This window comes from Triturus cristatus, chromosome 8 (assembly GCF_964204655.1).
Source record: "Triturus cristatus chromosome 8, aTriCri1.1, whole genome shotgun sequence".
Lineage (NCBI taxonomy): Eukaryota > Metazoa > Chordata > Amphibia > Caudata > Salamandridae > Triturus > Triturus cristatus.
In genome coordinates, this window is record NC_140591.1 from 1,491,845,572 (window position 1) to 1,491,862,807 (window position 17,236).

The following is a 17,236-nucleotide window of genomic DNA, read 5'->3' on the forward strand; positions in this document are numbered from 1 at the left end:
AATTACCGAAAGTCTCCCGATAAAAATGGTACCTCACTTGTGTGGGTAGGCATAGTGCCCATGACAGGAAACAGCTCAAAATGCAACGTGATCACACCACATTTTCACAATGAAAAATTACCCTTTTATTGCAAAGTGACTAGTTGTAGTTTTTGAACTCTAGCTCTGACGGCACCTAGGGAAACCTAGCAAACCTATTAATTTTTTATAACTAGACACCCAGGGGGATCCAGGATGGGGTGACTTGACTGACTCTGACCAGCTTCTGTTACCCAGAATCCCTTGTAAACCTAATACAATGTCAAATAAACAACATTTTCCTCAGATTTTTCTGGTGGAAAGTTATGGTATCTGCGTGGATCCACAAATTTCCACCCACCCCGCTTTCCCCAAAGTCTTCAAAGAAAAATGGTACCTCACTTGTATGGGTAGGCCTAGTGCCCGCGACAGGAAATGGAGCAAAACGCGGACACACCTCAATTTTTTGGCAATGTGCCCAGCTCCAGTATTTGAACTCTAGCTCTGCCGGCACCTAGGGAAACCTAGCAAACCTATACATTTTTTAAAACTAGACACCCAGGGGGATCCAGGATGGGGTGACTTGACTGACTCTGACCAGCTTCTGTTACCCAGAATCCCTTGTAAACCTAATAAAATGTCAAATAAACCACATTTTCCTCAGATTTCTGTGGTGGAAAGTTCTGGTATCTGCGTGGATCCACAAATTTCCACCCACCCCGCTTTCCCCAAAGTTTTCAAAGAAATATGGTACCTCACTTGTGTGGGTAGGCCTAGTGCCCGTGACAGGAAATGGAGCAAAACGCGGACACACCTCAATTTTTAGGCAAAGTGCCCAGCTCTAGTATTTGAACCCTCGCTCTGCCGGCACCTAGGGAAACCTAGCAAACCTATACATTTTTAAAAACTAGACACCCAGGGGAATCCAGGATGGGGTGACTCAACTAGCTCGCACCAGGTTCTGTTACCCAGAATCCCTTGCAAACCTAAAACATTGTAAATAAAACCCATTCTCCTCACATTTCTGTGGTGGAAAGTTCTGGAATCTGCGTGGATCCACAAATTTCCATCCACCCTGCATTCCCCAAAGTCTTCCAAGAAAAATGGTACCTCACTTGCGTGAGTAGGCCTAGGGCCCGCAACAGGAAATGGCACAAACCGCAACGTGGACACACCACAATTTCACAGTGAAAAATGACCCTTTTTTTGGCAAAGTGCCTAGCTCTAGTTTCTTAACCCTAGCTCTGCCGGCACCTAGAGAACCCAAGCAAACCTATACATTTTTGAAAACTAGACACCCAGACAAATTCAGGATGGGTGACTTGACTGCCTCTCACCAGGTTCTTTTACCCAGAATCCCTTGCAAACCTAAAACAGTGTAAAAGAAAAATATTTCCTCATATTTCTGAGGTGGAAAGTACTGGAATCTGTGTGGATCCACAAATTTCCACCCACCCCGCATTTCCCAAAGTCTTCTGAGAAAAATGGTACCTCACTTGCGTGGGTAGGCCTAGTGCCTGTGACAGTACATGCGACAGGCAAGGGTCCAAGACGTATTTAGGAAACATCAAAATTGCCTATCTCAAAACGACCTGGTTTTTCAAGAGGGGTCACCTGGGTTTTTGGCCCCATGCTTGGCGGCCATCTAGGGAAACCTACCAAACCCACACATTTCTGAAAACTAGACACCCGGGGGATTCAAGGGAGGTATGCCTTGGATGGATACCCCAACGTTTCCTTACCCAGAATCCCGTGCAAATCTCAATTTCAACTGAAAAAATCACTTTTTTCACACATTTTTGTGTAGGAAAGTTGTGGCATCACTGGGCTGACACAAATTTCCTACCACCCAGCATTCCCCCAGGTCTCCAGATAAAAATGATTCCTCACTTGTGTGGGAGGCCCAAGTACCCGCGATAGGCAAGGGTCCAAAATGTATTGAGGCGACATCAAAATTGCCTATCACCAAACAACCTGGTTTTGCAAGGGGGGTCACCTGGGTTTTTGGCCCTATGCTCATCGGCCTTCTAGGGAAACCTACCAAACCAACACATTTCTGAAAACTAGACACCCGGGGGATTTTAGAGAGGTATGGCTTGAATGGATCCCCAATGTTCCCTTACCCAGAATCCCCTGCAAACCTCAATTTTAGCTGAAAAAATGACTTTTTTCACACATTTTTGAGTGGGAAAATTGTGGCATCACCGGGCTGACACAAATTTCCATCCAACCAGCTTCCCCCAGGTCTCCCGATAAAAATGGTGCCTCACTCGTGTGGGAGGCCCAAGTATATGTGGCAAGCAAGGGCCCAAAACATATTGAGGCAACATAAAAAGTGCCTATAACAAAATGTTTCGGTGCATAGCAAACAATTCTGCTCAGCTTACTTGAAGATACTGTATAGAAAATAGACCATCAGTTGCTTATTCTATTTGTAGAATTTGGTGGTGTAATAGTCATCCTGTGGCACTTTATTATAAGACATTTTAGAGATGCATCCAAAATCTCTTTCTTCGTTATTACAAGCACGTGATTACAAGCACCAACAGCGTAAATAGTAAATATAGTTCTACCATGGTGCATATTACGTCACTCAATGCTTTTATTGTGTTGCTAATAACTTTGGCCCTGTTTGACAAATCTCCTCAAAGCATTTTAAAAGAGTGCTACTTTTTAACTAGGGTGCGAATGGAAAGTTTTGGCCGATTTATGAAGCGGGGGCCTAGGAAAGCGGCAGAGGAGTCCCAAAATGTGTTTTTCCCATTCATTTTTCCATGGGAAGTTTAGACACGGGTATTCACTTCTTTGGGTCATATCTGTGTGTGTATGTGAGAGGGTGTGTGCTCGAGTCTGGAAATGTCACATATTTGTATGCACATTTATGCCTAGCAAACAATAACAGCCCTGGGGCTGACCAGGCTTCTCCAAATTTCAGAAGATACTTTACCATTAGTGTGGATCATGTAGTCACAGACGCAAGCTGCCTCAGTTTGGCTTCTCTAATTCTAATCTAGACATTCATTTTTAAAGCTGCGCACTTGAAAAACCATGTTCAAATAACCTGTGTTACATGCTTACCATCCTATGACTGCTCTGTTACTTGTGCACTAAAGTGAGCCTTACTATATGCTGGATTGAGATGTTTGTGTATATAACTGTAAAACTAGAGTTGGTCAGTTAGCCATCAGGTAGTGTTGCGCTCTGGTTGTTTGTACGTTCCGAAAGTCACGTTTTAAGCAAGCTGTGTTTTTTTTGCTGTTAAGTAAATGCTTTGTTTATATTTCTAACTTTCAAAATTGGTTGAGATTCCAGCTCTGTGTTTACTGCTTACTCTTCCAGTGTAAATTCATTGTCATATAGCTGGGTCTGAGCTGAGGTTGCACAGTGAGCTAAAGAATGATTATGGATTAAACCTAGATCTGTGACTGGGGGTCAGTGTCTGCAAAGTTTCAGCGTTCCGTTCATCATCTTCTTGTGTTTGCTTCGTTGTTTTCTAGTCCAATCTTAAGTCTTTTGATATTATTGACTAGATCAGAACTAGATTATTGAAAGATAACACAGCTCGGGCAACCGTTTGATTTCCTAACCATTTTTGAGGTTTCAGAAATGTGGTTCTCCAACTTAATTAGAATTTCCCATGGGCAATGTTGGCGTGGCTCTTCCACCTTCAATGTCATGTTTTTTCTTTTAAAAATCAGTTCAGTTCAGTTTAAAAATCAATGAATGGTTTTCGTGAGATATGTTGTGTCCCCATACATTTTGATATAGTTACAATTTATATGGCATGTAAGTATTTGTCCTTATGTCTTATATCCGGTTAATTTTACCTCAAAGTACTGAATGGAAAAACATATCACTTGTCTTAATTTCTGTTGCCTTTTGGCACGCTGCAATGAGGAAAGCGGTCCCACCTGAGTTCAATGCGCAGAGACCGGCTGATAGGTTGAATGATAGTTTTACCACTCAAAATTCCCCCTTCCTGAACGGATTTTTGTATAACTCATATTCAGCAAGGCAACAGGTGGACTTTGTGCATGGTTGAAAGGGTTGGCAGTGCGTGCACACCCCCCCCTCCCTTTTTGTGCCGTAAATCACTGGGGCATGTGTCAATGTGTGCATGATTATATTCTTGTTTCAGGCCCAAACCTAACCTTCCTTACAACCAGTTTTTCCAGTCGCTGTCTTTGTTAGAACAGATTCACAATTGCTTTATTAACCTTCCTGCTTTCTCAAATTTGCTTGGAAATGCAACATTTGGCCACTAATTTGTCAAAATTTTCTCGGGGGGAGCCCCCCTGAGGTGGTTTGGGCTCGTTCGCTGCACTCGCTCGCGTTACCGTGTCCCTAGTTGAAGATTCTCTAAAAGGTGTGTCACCAACATGAAAAGTTTGGAAAGCTGTGCTCTAGTAACTTTCTACCTTCCTCAGAGAGAGTGAGGAGTCAAACTGTCTCTAAAAATGTTAATTCACCCTGGTTATGCTTGGGTGCCTCTGCAGTATAAAGTGCACTTGTGCAAAGGTCTGCACAATTTCCACAGGGTGACTCACCACTTGACAATTGGTCTCTCTGAGTCTATATATTTGGATTAGGGGAGTGTACATCACATTGGCTAAATTTTTTTTTTTTTTTTTTTTGTCCTCATTTTGCCCTTGGAGAGTCACATAGAAACTCTAGGAGAGAAAAAAATGATACGATACACTGTCACAGATAAACTGGTAGTGCTCTCACATACTAGGATAGCATTCAGTGTTATTCAGAAACTCTCCAGAGTAAACACCGCGAAATGTTAATCCACATAGGGGCAATGTTGCTGCTGTTAAATAGCCATATCTGGGTATATCCATATCTAGGAGGGAGAGCAGACCAAGCAGCGTTAATCATCGGACAATGTGGGGAAAAAAAAAAAAAAAAAAAAAACCCCAAGCACACACTTAGGCCCAATTCAGGAGGTGCCAAAAGTCTCGTTTTTTGGGATTACCCGATCTTACTAGGTCTATTTTCGATGTACGCAATTCTGATAAGCGCCAGTCCAGCAAGGTGGGAGGCAGTGGATCCTTCCATTTCCTACATATCTCTCTTCTTGCAAGTAGGATACAATAAAACAAAAGCTTTTTAACCGAACCTTGAACTTCCAGTGATGTTCCAAAAATTACGAATAGTGCATTAATTGAAATTTGATGTCCCACAGATGTTGTCAACAGTGTGCTAATAGCATCCCAAAAAGGTAACACCAGTGGGCATTCATAAAACATATGTAGATCCGAGGCTGCTAACAATCCGCATTTAGGGCATGCCACAGTGGATTCATTAGAAAATTTAGATAGCCGCTGTGGGGAGTAATAAGCCCTGTGTAAAGTAAAAAGGTGGTTCCTACATAACCATGATGGCTTCACCGTATCCCATAAGATTTTACAAGAGGAATACCAGATGTTCTCAAGGTCTTCCCCTGGGAAAGAGGATCCCCATAATGTCTCAGGTAAGGCAAACTCCCCGTCAACTTCATCTAGTAACAAGTTATACCAAAACGAAATCTCTTTAGGTGCAGGAGGTCTATTCATCAACAAGGTGACTATACTACTCTCACCACCTATTTCGAACCTACCTCTGACAGGGCTCTACAAGCGGGCCCAACGTGCTATCTGTAGATATTTAAATTTAGAGAGACCTAACCCCACTCTAGCTAGTATGTGGTCCCAAGATAGCAAAACTCCATCAAAAAAAAGATCTCCCCAAATTTCCAGACCCGCCTCTCTCAGAGGTACTGCCAAGCTGTCAAAAAGCCACACCGGGGAACCGGGAGAGTTCCATAATGGTGACCTACCTGAGAAATAACCCACCTTTATTGCACCTCTTATTTTGACCCATGTTCTTATGAAACTCAACAAAATCTTCAACTTAACCCCTTCAGTGCCCATGACGAGCTGGACTCGTCATGGGCTGCGGTTGCGCTGTGCCCATGACGAGTCCAGCTCGTCATAGACCCCGCCCGCTAATGCAACGGCCGGCACAGGGCGGGGAAAGGGGCGGGCACTGAAGGGGTTAATCTTTTTTAAAAACTTGGGATCCCCAAATTTAAACAAAAAACCATTCTGGTCTACTCCCCCTCCTCTCAATAATGCAGCAAACATGCTTCCTATACCCACATTTATTGGCATCTTAAGCAGCATCCTGGCATGGGAAAGTTGGAAAGCCCAAGCATATAGCTGTAAATCAGGTGCTGCTAATCCCCCCTTTTCTCTGCGGCGTCTAATCTTCTTCCATGCTATCCGAGGTGTATGCTCGTTCCAAATAAACGAACTAATATAACCTTGCAGTTTTTGTAAAATAGAAGGTTCAAAGTACAATGGAATACTGTTGAACAGAAAAGAAATTTTAGGTAAAATAAACATCTTTACCAAATTAGCTCTACCCAAGATGGAAAGGGAGAGCGAAGACCATGACCTCATAAGCTTTCTACAATCTCTTGTCACTATGTCTAGATTCAGCGGTACAATTTTGTCTATATCTCTAACGATGGTAAGTCCGAGATACCGCATGGAACAGTTGGGCTGGACCCCTACCACTGGCTCAGCCTCATTCCATATCATCATCTCTGTTTTGGATGCATTAATCTGGTATCCTGACATCTCACCATAGTCATTGGCCTGTGCAATGATCGCGGGTAATGCTGTACTCAAGTCAGAAGAAAAAATGAGAATGTCATCCGCATACAGGGCTACCTTCCTCTCCCATCCCCTATAGATAAAGGGCTTGATATCAACATCATCCCTCAATCGTTAGGCAAAGGGCTCGATGTATAAATCAAATAGGAGAGGGGAGAGTGGGCAGCCCTGCCTGGTACCCCGAGTGATATTAAAGGGATCTGACAATTCACCATTGACTAATAAAGAAGCTGTTGGATTCCGATACAGCAAACCGACCGCTCCACGGAAACCCTCGCCAATATTGAACTTCGCCAAGACCCCCGACAGGAATGTCCAATTCACCCTGTCGAAGGCCTTGGCGGCATCCAACGTGATAACAGCTAAGGGCAAGGAGTCCGTAGTCGCCATGTCGATAGCACCCATCAGATCATAGGTCAACTCAAAGAGCTGGCGACCCTTCACAAAGCCCGGCTGATCCTGATGTAGAATACAGGGTGCCACCTCTCCCAACCTTTTAGCTAGAACAGATGAAAAAAGCTTATAATCTGAATTTAGAATAGAAATTGGTCTATATGACCCACAGCTGTCAGCCTGTTTACCAGGTTTTAGTATCAAAGTCATAGAGGCTTCGTTCCAAGATTCAGGAGGATACACCCCCTCCAAAAAGATCTGATTAAACAGCTGAGTTAAGAAGGGAACTATTGTTGGTAATAAAACCTGATAAACCTCCGAAGGGAGGCCATCCGGACCTGATGCCTTGCCCTTCTTACTACCTAAGATGGCTCCAGTTACCTCTTCTTTTGTGATAGGTCTATCCAAGGCAACTTTCTGAACAGGAGAAAGAGAGGGAAGAGATACTCCACTCAGCCAGTCCTCAACTTGTCGTGCATCGATGCTCTTATCCTCATGATATATGTTCTTAAAATAATCACGGAAGGCATTTCTGATATCATTATCCGCTGAGTGGACCGTACCTTCTGCCGAAATATGATCAATATTCTTTCTAATACAATCCGTTTTTGCTTTCCAAGCCAAAAGCTTTCCAGCACTTTCCCCGTATTCAAAGTGGGCCATCTTACTGGCCTCCCATCTCTGAAGAACTCGTAAATTTAGTATGGAACCCAGTTCCCCCTTTAATGTAAGTATTTTATTTTGCCATTCTTCTAATATGTCTGGAGGAGCGGCAGGATGTAACAAGATATTATCCTGAACCATAGCTAAATCTGCTTCCAACGAGATGACCGTGTCTCTATAAGTTTTCCTTTTATATGAGACCTTGTTGGTAATTAGGCCACGCAAAAAAGCCTTAAATGCGTCCCATACAGAGACGGACGAAGCTGAGCCAGTGTAGTTTTCAAAAAAATACTGCGTTTCAGTTCTTAAAAAAGAAATATCATCTGGAACATTAAGGAACGAGCGGTCAAACGACCATGTTCTGGCAGTGGCAGTGGTTTCCGACAGCCCAACCAGCTCAAGGCATAGAGCAGCATGGTCAGAGAGATGAAAGGGGAGATAATAGACCTTTTGCACCAGTTTAACTAATTCCTGACTGACCAATGCTAAATCTATCCTCGACTGGTGTTGATATTTGTAGTTCCGAAATGAGACGCCCTGTCTTAGACCAGACTTAAGCCTCCATACGTCCACATATCCGAACTCTTTCATTTTTTCAAGTAAAAGAGACCTAGTCTTAGATGAAGATATAGGTCTATTAGATGAAGATTTATCAAGGAGAGGGTCTAAGACCACATTAAAGTCTCCAGCCAGGATGATCGGTTCTGGATAAAGAAGAAGATGGGAGAAGACGGTACTTAGAACTGATGGGTCATCCTGGTTAGGCCCATAATAGCCTACTATGGTAACTTGGGCCCCAGCTATAATTACAGAAACAATAATCCACCTCCCACTTGAATTAACAAGTTTTTCAACTAACCTGGCTTTTAATGATTTTTTAAAGATAATCACGACCCCTCTAGTATTTGAGTTTTGTGTAGTAGGTACACAAAAATCGACCCATCTATTTTTTTTAACTAAAGAAAGCATCTCTTTTTCCGTAAGATGCGTCTCTTGTAATATCAATACTTGAGCATCAAAATCTCGGAGATACTGCATAATCTTCCATTTTCTTGGGCTAGAGCGAAGGCCATTAATGTTCCATGAAAGAACTCTAAGCTTATCCATAGAGACAAGTTCCACCCCCCAACCAGGTATTCACCCCATAGCTACAATAAGAAAAACCTATGCTAGCGATATTAATAATACTAACTTTCTCCTGCAGAATCATGATTCTCCATACCCAAAGAATGTAACAACGGGCAAAAAAAGAGGACTTTTTAGAAATTTTTACTTGCACCACCTCCCCATGCCCACCCAAACCTCCCCCCTCCCCATGGGAAACCCTTACTTTATCTATCTGGAGATTCCAGTAGATAGCACTCCTACTGAGCTCCTGTCCTGTTTTAATCTATCTTTACTGACTTTACTATCTTTACTGTCTTTACTGTTACATTTACAAATACGCCCACAAGATGTGAAAGAGGAGAGAGAGAAATGGTAAAAAGAAAAGTAGGAAAAGCAGTGTATTATAGACCCTTCCGTGCCCCCAAAACCCCCTTTTTTTTTTTTTTCCTTTTCGCTTGATTTTCATTTATTTATTTATTTATTTTTTTCTCCTTCTCTACTCTTTTATTCCTTTTACAAAAAAAAAACAGTACTCTACACCACTCTCAACTGCACCTAATTAGAGCCCCCGTTATCCTTATTCTTCTCTCTACTCTTCCCCAGAGAAGCTAGGAGTTCATCAGCCGCCTGCACTGATCGAATGTTGTGCATAGTATTATTATGCATAACCTTCAGGGTGGCTGGAAATGCTAGCTGGGCCACCGCACCAAGACTCCTAAATGCCTCCAACCTCCTCCCGAACTCCCACTGCTTATCCAATGTGGCCCTTGAGAGGTCTGATCTAACCTGGAAGTTAAACCCCTTCCCACTCAATGACTTCTGCTTTAGGGCCAAACCCAAGATAGATTCCTTCAAAGTATAAGTACGGAAGTTCACTAATATTTTTCTTGGTTTTTCCCTTTGAGGGTTTCTCCTGAAGGGGTCTCTGTGAATGCGCTGGATGTCAACAGATAGATCCTCAACCGACTGATCTAACCTCAAAGAGTCTTTTAGCAACTGAGTGATATATTGCTTAATATCTGACCCCTCACTACCTTCCGGAATGTTAAGAATACGAAGGTTATTGCGGCGTGCATTATTCTCCAAAGACTCCATCCTCTCAGCCAGCATCAGATCCTCCCTTTTGAGATTATTGATATCCAGTTTGGTTTCATCCAAATGCAAAGACATAACAGTCATGTTATCCTCCAATCTTTCTGTTCTTGTCGCGAGATTAACTAGTTTACTATCTAGAGATTCGCAGTAGTTCCGAATTTCAGACTGGATAGCTGACGAGGCCTCGAAGCCTTTTTTGATGTCTGCTGATAGGGATGAAAACATCGACTGGAGATAAGAGGCCAAAGATGGATCAACCCCACCAGCTGAGTATGTATCTGGGGCAGAGGTTATATCCCTTTGACCATCCTCTTGTGGTAAATTGCTACTATGAGATGACCCTGTTAACGAAAGCCCGAAATTGGAAACCGTTGATAAGGGCTTTGTAGCCAGATGTTTTGGGGATAACAAGAGGGTCGGAGACTCTATGGAGCATGGGCGATCCATTTGGCTTTGTAATAAAGAATCCGATTGACCCGGAGCACTAGGACTCTTAACAGGGGGGGTGGAACCTTGGGTGGGAAGGACTGAGAGACTACCGATGTTATCCGTAGCCTCAACATCCTCCTCTGCATTTGTATCGATACTTTCAACCTGGAGCAACGACGCGTTTGTTTTAGCCGGTACTGGCCCCGGTACTGACCCCGAAGAAATAACCGGGTCTGTACCTGTAGCTAAAGAAGACTCAAAATAGTTCTGTGACGCCATCGTGGAAGAGGTACTTTCAAATAGTTGCTGATCGGGAAGGCGCAGAACCTGCGGGATAGCCTTAAAGTAAGACCGCAAGGACGGCGTTATCCTAGACTCTATATTCTTGGCTATATTCTTAACTGCCTTGATGTTTCTGGCAGTCTTAGGATTTTTTGCTGCTTTATTAGTAAAAGCCCGTTTCGCCTTAACCTCACCCGAAAGATATGAGGAGACTCTTGTCTTTAAGAAGGACCCTTGAGTGGCCTGAACAACCTGAGCGGTCCGATATGGCTTTGATAACCCTTCAGAAGATGATAGTATCTGATCTCCCTCAGTTGATTCAGCAGTTGTATTAGTTTCAACAGTATCGTGCGCGGGCGGCAGCCCGGAAACAGGGCTATTGACAGTGACGTCCAAACAAACAGGCACAGGCACAGGCCCCTCTGGGCCTCTTATCCTGCCAGAACACCCTTGTAACGGTTCTGCTACCTCAGAGAACTCCGCCTGAGCCTGAGCCCTCTCACCTCTCCATAAATCTTTTGTGGGTTTGCCCCCCTCCACTCTCCCCCTACCCCTCCTACCGAACTCAGATGAAATGTGGAATTCCTCCCTGCGAGGCCCCTGGAGAAGGCTACGAGCCTTCCTTCCTCGACGGAGCTCAAGCGCAGCCAGATGCCACAGTTGCAAGCCGAGAACGGCCTGCCTCGGAACTCGGCAATCAACCAAGATCCCTGCCCTCTCATCCGCCGTAGCCGAGCCAAGCCTGGAGGGAGGAGCAAATCCAGCAATCAGAGCGGCAGCAACTTCGCGGGAATCAACCTGCGGACTGATGTCTCCATCTACGGCAATGGCGATGTCTCGACGCCTCCCGTCTCCACACATCTGTCATCCAGGTATTATCGCGGAGCAGCGTATCTACAGGTCCGGCATACCGCGTAAGTGACTTCGCATATTCTAGCTGTTAGCGCACGAACAGGGAACTCAGAATGGAGTGCTGCGACAGCTACCTAGCTGCCGCCATGTTTCCCCCGCCATCACATTGGCTAAATTGTTCAGTCAGTTATCTTCCCAATTTCTCCCTTTGTTTGTAGCACCTCTGTTTGAGGGAGATGTGAATATAACTTTTTAGAGTTATCAAAATGTCAGTGAAGTCGGGTTATTATTCATTGTTTGGACAGTTAAGGAATGTCTGCTTCAAACTGTTTTTGTTCTTAATTTTCTGACAGTGGGATGCCCCATTATTTAACCTCTTATGGCTGCTTTGCCCAAGGCGCTTAGTAACTGGGGAGATAAGACTGAAGGTTCATTATCCATCATACATCATATCCCTCACCCTCACAATCCCCATAGGGTACAAAAAGAGCACAACTGGGGGAACATCGACCCCCAGTTGCTGCAACTGCTCTGGAATCTTCAAAGCCTGACCCCACATCCAAGGCAAATATGGCAACACGTAATTTTACTAACTGGATTAGAACTGCAGTAAATAGATTAGCCCCGGAAAAAAGCTTCACTACCAAGCGTAGGAAAAACTCTGAACCTTGGTTTTGTAACGCGTTGTGTGCACAGAAACAGCTTTGTAGACAGTCGGAGAGACGGTGGAAAAGGCATTATGCTGCAGCTGATACAATCTCATATGCACAGACACTGACTGAATATTAAAAAAATGATTCTGGAAAAAAAAAGTAGTTACTTTTTAGAGAAAATTCTCCAGACAGGTAACCCTAGTAAAGCACTCTTTGCAACTTTAAAGAGGCTGGTTAAACTACCCGAAACATCAAAAGGGGAGAGCAGTGTGGAATTCTGCAACCAACTGGCAGAATTGTTCAAGAACAAAATGCAAACTGTTTTCAAGTCCATTACAGACAAGGGCATTGATAGCACAGGAAACACTCCCACCAAAATGCTCCACAGTTCTGAGAATGTTCTGGCATTTTTCGATCCTCCTAATGAAGAACAGGCATCCCAGGTAGTCAGATCATAAAAGTCCGGAACACCCACAGACCCATGCCCCTCAAAAATATTTCAGATAGCACCTGATAGCATCAGCGAGCAACTCAGCATACTTTTTAAAGAAATTATTATCTCTGGCATCTTCCCTGACTCTTGAAAAAGGTCTCAATTCTTCCTCTTTTAAAAAAACCTAATCTGGATCCCAGCGACACTAGCAACTACAGACCTATTGCTAGGATTCCTTTCCCTGCGAAGGTCCTGGAAAAAATACTAAGCACCCAACTAACAGCCTTCAGCTCCTCGCCAGACCTGTTAGATACCTCACAATATGGCTTCAGACAGGGGCACAGCACGGAAACTGCCCCGGTTAAGGCAGCAGAGGAGCTCCGAGCAATACTGGATTCTGGTGCCAGAGCAGCCTGATACTTTTGGATCCATCAGTGGCTTTTGACACCGTCAACCATGATATCCTAACCTGAAGGCTCCTAGAGGCAGTAGTTAAGCACTCTGCACTCAATCTGGTTAAATCATATTTGAACAATACGACCCAATATGCTCAGATTGGTGACTCATGCTCAGAACAGTTTACGCTTCCATGTAGGGTGCCGCAGGGCTCCTCATTGAACCCCACACTGTTTAACCTGTATGTGACTCCCTTGGCTGATATCATTAGGCAGTTTGGCTTCTCGTTGGTTTCCTACGTGGACGATACCCAAATAGTGGTGTCCATCTCAAGCAATCTGGAGGAAACTGCACACCGTTTTAGTCAATGCATGTCTCTTAAAGACCAATGGATGAGTGCAAACAGAGGTTCTCCTGCTGGGCTCCGATACATCTTTTTGGTCGCAGAACTGGTGGCCTCCCGGTATGGTGAGGTGAAGAGCTCTGCAGCTGTCCCAGTTGGCTAGAGCTCACCGCCAGGAGTAAAATGAACATAATATTGTTAAAATGAGCCCAGCAGGGACAGAGGTTTGGCATTTTAAAGTTTGGTGACTTTTGACCTTTTCTTTTGACCAACCATGTGGTGCTCTGCCACTGTTCCGTACCTTACCCCTGGGGTGGGCCAGGTCCTGAGGGTTGGCACACAATTTCGTTATTTTATTTTTCCTCAGGGAAGGGAAGTCCCTGGGGCCCCCTTCCCAATCTCTCTATTGGCCTGGGAACCCCATCCCCTGGACCATTTTATATTAAAACCCAGAGCCAGGACCCAATCCCCGGCCCTAAAAACAGAGGAGGATGAACAAGTGCTGTTGTGCTCCCTCTCCCCGTGCCTGTCTATTGTGTGAGAGAGTCTGTCACCTCAGAAGGTTGTACCCTACCTGCTCAGATTACAGGCTTCTGAGGCTGTATACAGAGGTGCAGGCCATGCAGTAGCCAATGGGGGAGTGAGGTCTCTCAGCTGACCCCAACAAGAAGAGGCATGGGGGTGCCAGGGTCGGACTCGACAGCCAGAAAAAAGCCAAAAAAGCCAAAAGGGAGTGCACACTGCATGGGAAAAACTAACCACTTGCTCTCCCTGGCACAGTGGGAGAGTGGCTAATTACGTATTCTCTGCTCCCTGAGGAGCGCCTCATGATTCCCTGTGGGGCTCTAGAAATTTACATGTGTTTCTCTCCTCGTGATGGCCCCAGGATGGCAGGGGCACCACCAACATCACAAAGGAGGCCTGGGAGTGCTGATGTTACCACCTTCAGAATTTTTACGAAGTACTGACCCCATGTTTATGGTGTCAAGAAATCCATGACTGTCAGGCATTCAAGGATAGCCACCATCCTTGCAGCCAGGGAATCGTGCTGGTGGCCTTTAGATATAAATATGCAGTTCTCTTGGTGCCTTCTTTGGCATTGTGTGCTCTGATCCACACCTTATGCAGTTCAACAAAAAGGGAAGTGATTCTATTAGGGACCGAAGAGGCCGGAATCGGTTTAAACAAAGCAATAAACATGTGCATCTTGGACCATCAAGCCTCTATTCTTTGAGTCCCTCAGGGATTCTAATCTCACCTGCAGGTAAATTTCAATTAATGTACTTCATTTAACACTTTTCTGTTTAGTGTGCAGAGATTAGAGCCATCATATATACACTACTTTTATAAAGACGTAAAATTCATTTTATCAAAGGAGATATATATTTTTTTGCTTTTTCTTTTTTGTCAATTCTCTATTTCATGACAAGACACTTTATACAAACATATTGAGGACTTTTTTCAACAATTAACATAATACTTTATATACAAAGATATCACACCATGACATACATTACGTAAACTACATAAGAATTGTCCTCATTGTCTTTTTGAAAGTCCTACTATATCTGTGAATTATTGGGTTGTAAATGTATATATCCTCAATACTATAATCATTCTTAGGTCCAAAGTGATGAGGTCAGGGAGAGCCTGTCAAAACTTGTTTCTAGGTAGTCTGAATTCAGCCCAGACTCGGTGTCTTTCAAAATCTGTATGGTTCCAAGCAGGGGAACCCTTGACCTCAGTGAGGGGGGTACTGACACGTTTCGACCTTCGTGTGGGGACCGTGAAGATTTTCAGAAGGTCTTCCTCAGGGCTGGGCGGTTCTGTGTAAGACATTCTAGAGTTTCATCTTGTATCTTGAACTGGAATATTAATCCAGGGGGTGTGGCACTTTGTGTGCTGTTTATCTTCTTTTTATCTGTTGGGGATGAACCCTCTTCTGTTTGGTCTTGATGGATTTTGAATTCTTCCGTCTTTTGAATACCGAAACTGTCTTCTGCTTCAAAAATGCCGCTGGGTAACCAAAAGCAGCGAGAGAACCGATTACTAACCCACACCTCCTCTCCTGCTGAGTAGGCCTTGGACTGCTCTGCTTCTCCACCTTGAGAGTGTCCAGTGCTGCAATGGGGTGGTTGTTTCCCAGTAAGTTGAAATTGTGGACCTATTACTTGTGAAGGCCATGCAACTAATACCTCAACTCTCTATATGCTCCAATATGCTAGAACAGGTATGAAGCTCTCTCATAGATAGGTGTTTTCAGTGCAATCTCACAACACCTCTTTTCCAATGGTTTAAGGAAGCTACTGGTTGTGACTGGTGGCCTATGATCTACACACAAAAATCATGTTATCTATCCAATTCCATCTCAAATTTTCTGATACTCTTAGGGATAAATGCATTCATGTTTTAAGGCTATATTTGGAAACTTGAAGAGGGAGGGACGTCTTTCGCATTATATAGTTTGAAAGGCCACTAAGGACAGAACATCAAATCTTTTCAGATTGCAGTGGGGTGAAGACGAATTATCCCACAATCCCTACACTGCCCTAACACCAATCTGTATTTTCTGATATAACAATGTTTTCAACACCGAATTAGCTGCTCTCTGCAGCATTCTGCAGCTTGAACCTTCAATGTCCTCAGTTCAATCTGTGTGCAGATTCAAATGCAGGTAAATATTCTGAAGGCTAAATTAAGCTATTAATCCTTCAATGCCCACTAGGAAAACCCCAGGGAACCAGGGTGTGCCTTCGGTCCCCTGGTTCTCGGATGCCTTACGCAAGAAAAAACAAATGTGCCGTAGAACAGAAAGGCGCTGGAGAACTAACTATGACACAGCAGAAAAAGAGTTATATAAAACTGTCCTAAGCAACTATAAAAACTCATTAAAAACTGCTAAGAAGGACTACTTTACTCAACAAGTCAAGAAAGCCAAACACACCTCCAAAGAGCTGTTCAAAGTAGTTAACAATTTAGCATCACCACCAAAGACTGACGCAACAAAATGGGACCAAAATTTGTGCGACTCTATTGCATCAGCTTTTAATTCTAAATTTATGAATATTTATAACGTTTTTTAACCACGTTCTTTCATGATCCTATAGAGCTGCAATTATGTGATGAATCTCAGAGAAATTTATTTTTCTCCAGTTACTTCTGAGGTGGTAGCTAAGCATATAATAGAAGCCAAATCTGGTTCGACAACTGACCCCTGTCCTCCTGCTGTCCTTAAAAAGATAGCGGAGGTGGTCAGCCATATACTTACTCAGATTTTTAATATTATGTTTAACTCAGGTAATTCCCCTTCCATATGGAAAGATTGCTCCATTCTTTCTTTGCTGAAGAAACCCAACCTGGATGCGACCAATCCATCTAACTACCGACACATTGCCAGTCTACGACTCCCGGCCAAGATAGTTGAAAAAATCATGAAAAAGCAACTATCTCAGTTTATTGTGGACAATGATCTGCTCGATCACTCTCAGTATGATTTCCGCAGGGAACACAGTACTGAAACTGCACTCATTAATGCCACTGAGGAAATCAGAACGGTGATGGATGGAGATGGGTCAGCGGCCCTGATCCTCCTCGATCTATCATACACTTTTGATACAGTGGATCATAATTTGCTGCAACAACAGCTAGAATCGATGGGGGTCCAGCGAACGGCACTGACCTTATTGGCCTCCTTCCTGAAGGAAAGGAGATTAACAGTCACTATGGACTGTTTCCATTCAGAATCATATGCTTTGCCTTGTGGAGTCCCCCAGGGATCATCCTTAATCCCAACTCTTTTTAATATATTGTTGAGTATGAAATATCCAGAAGACAAGGTAGTTTTGAATATAGAAGCTTTATATGCAGGAACAGAGACACAGCACTGCAAGATACCAGCAATTCACAGGCA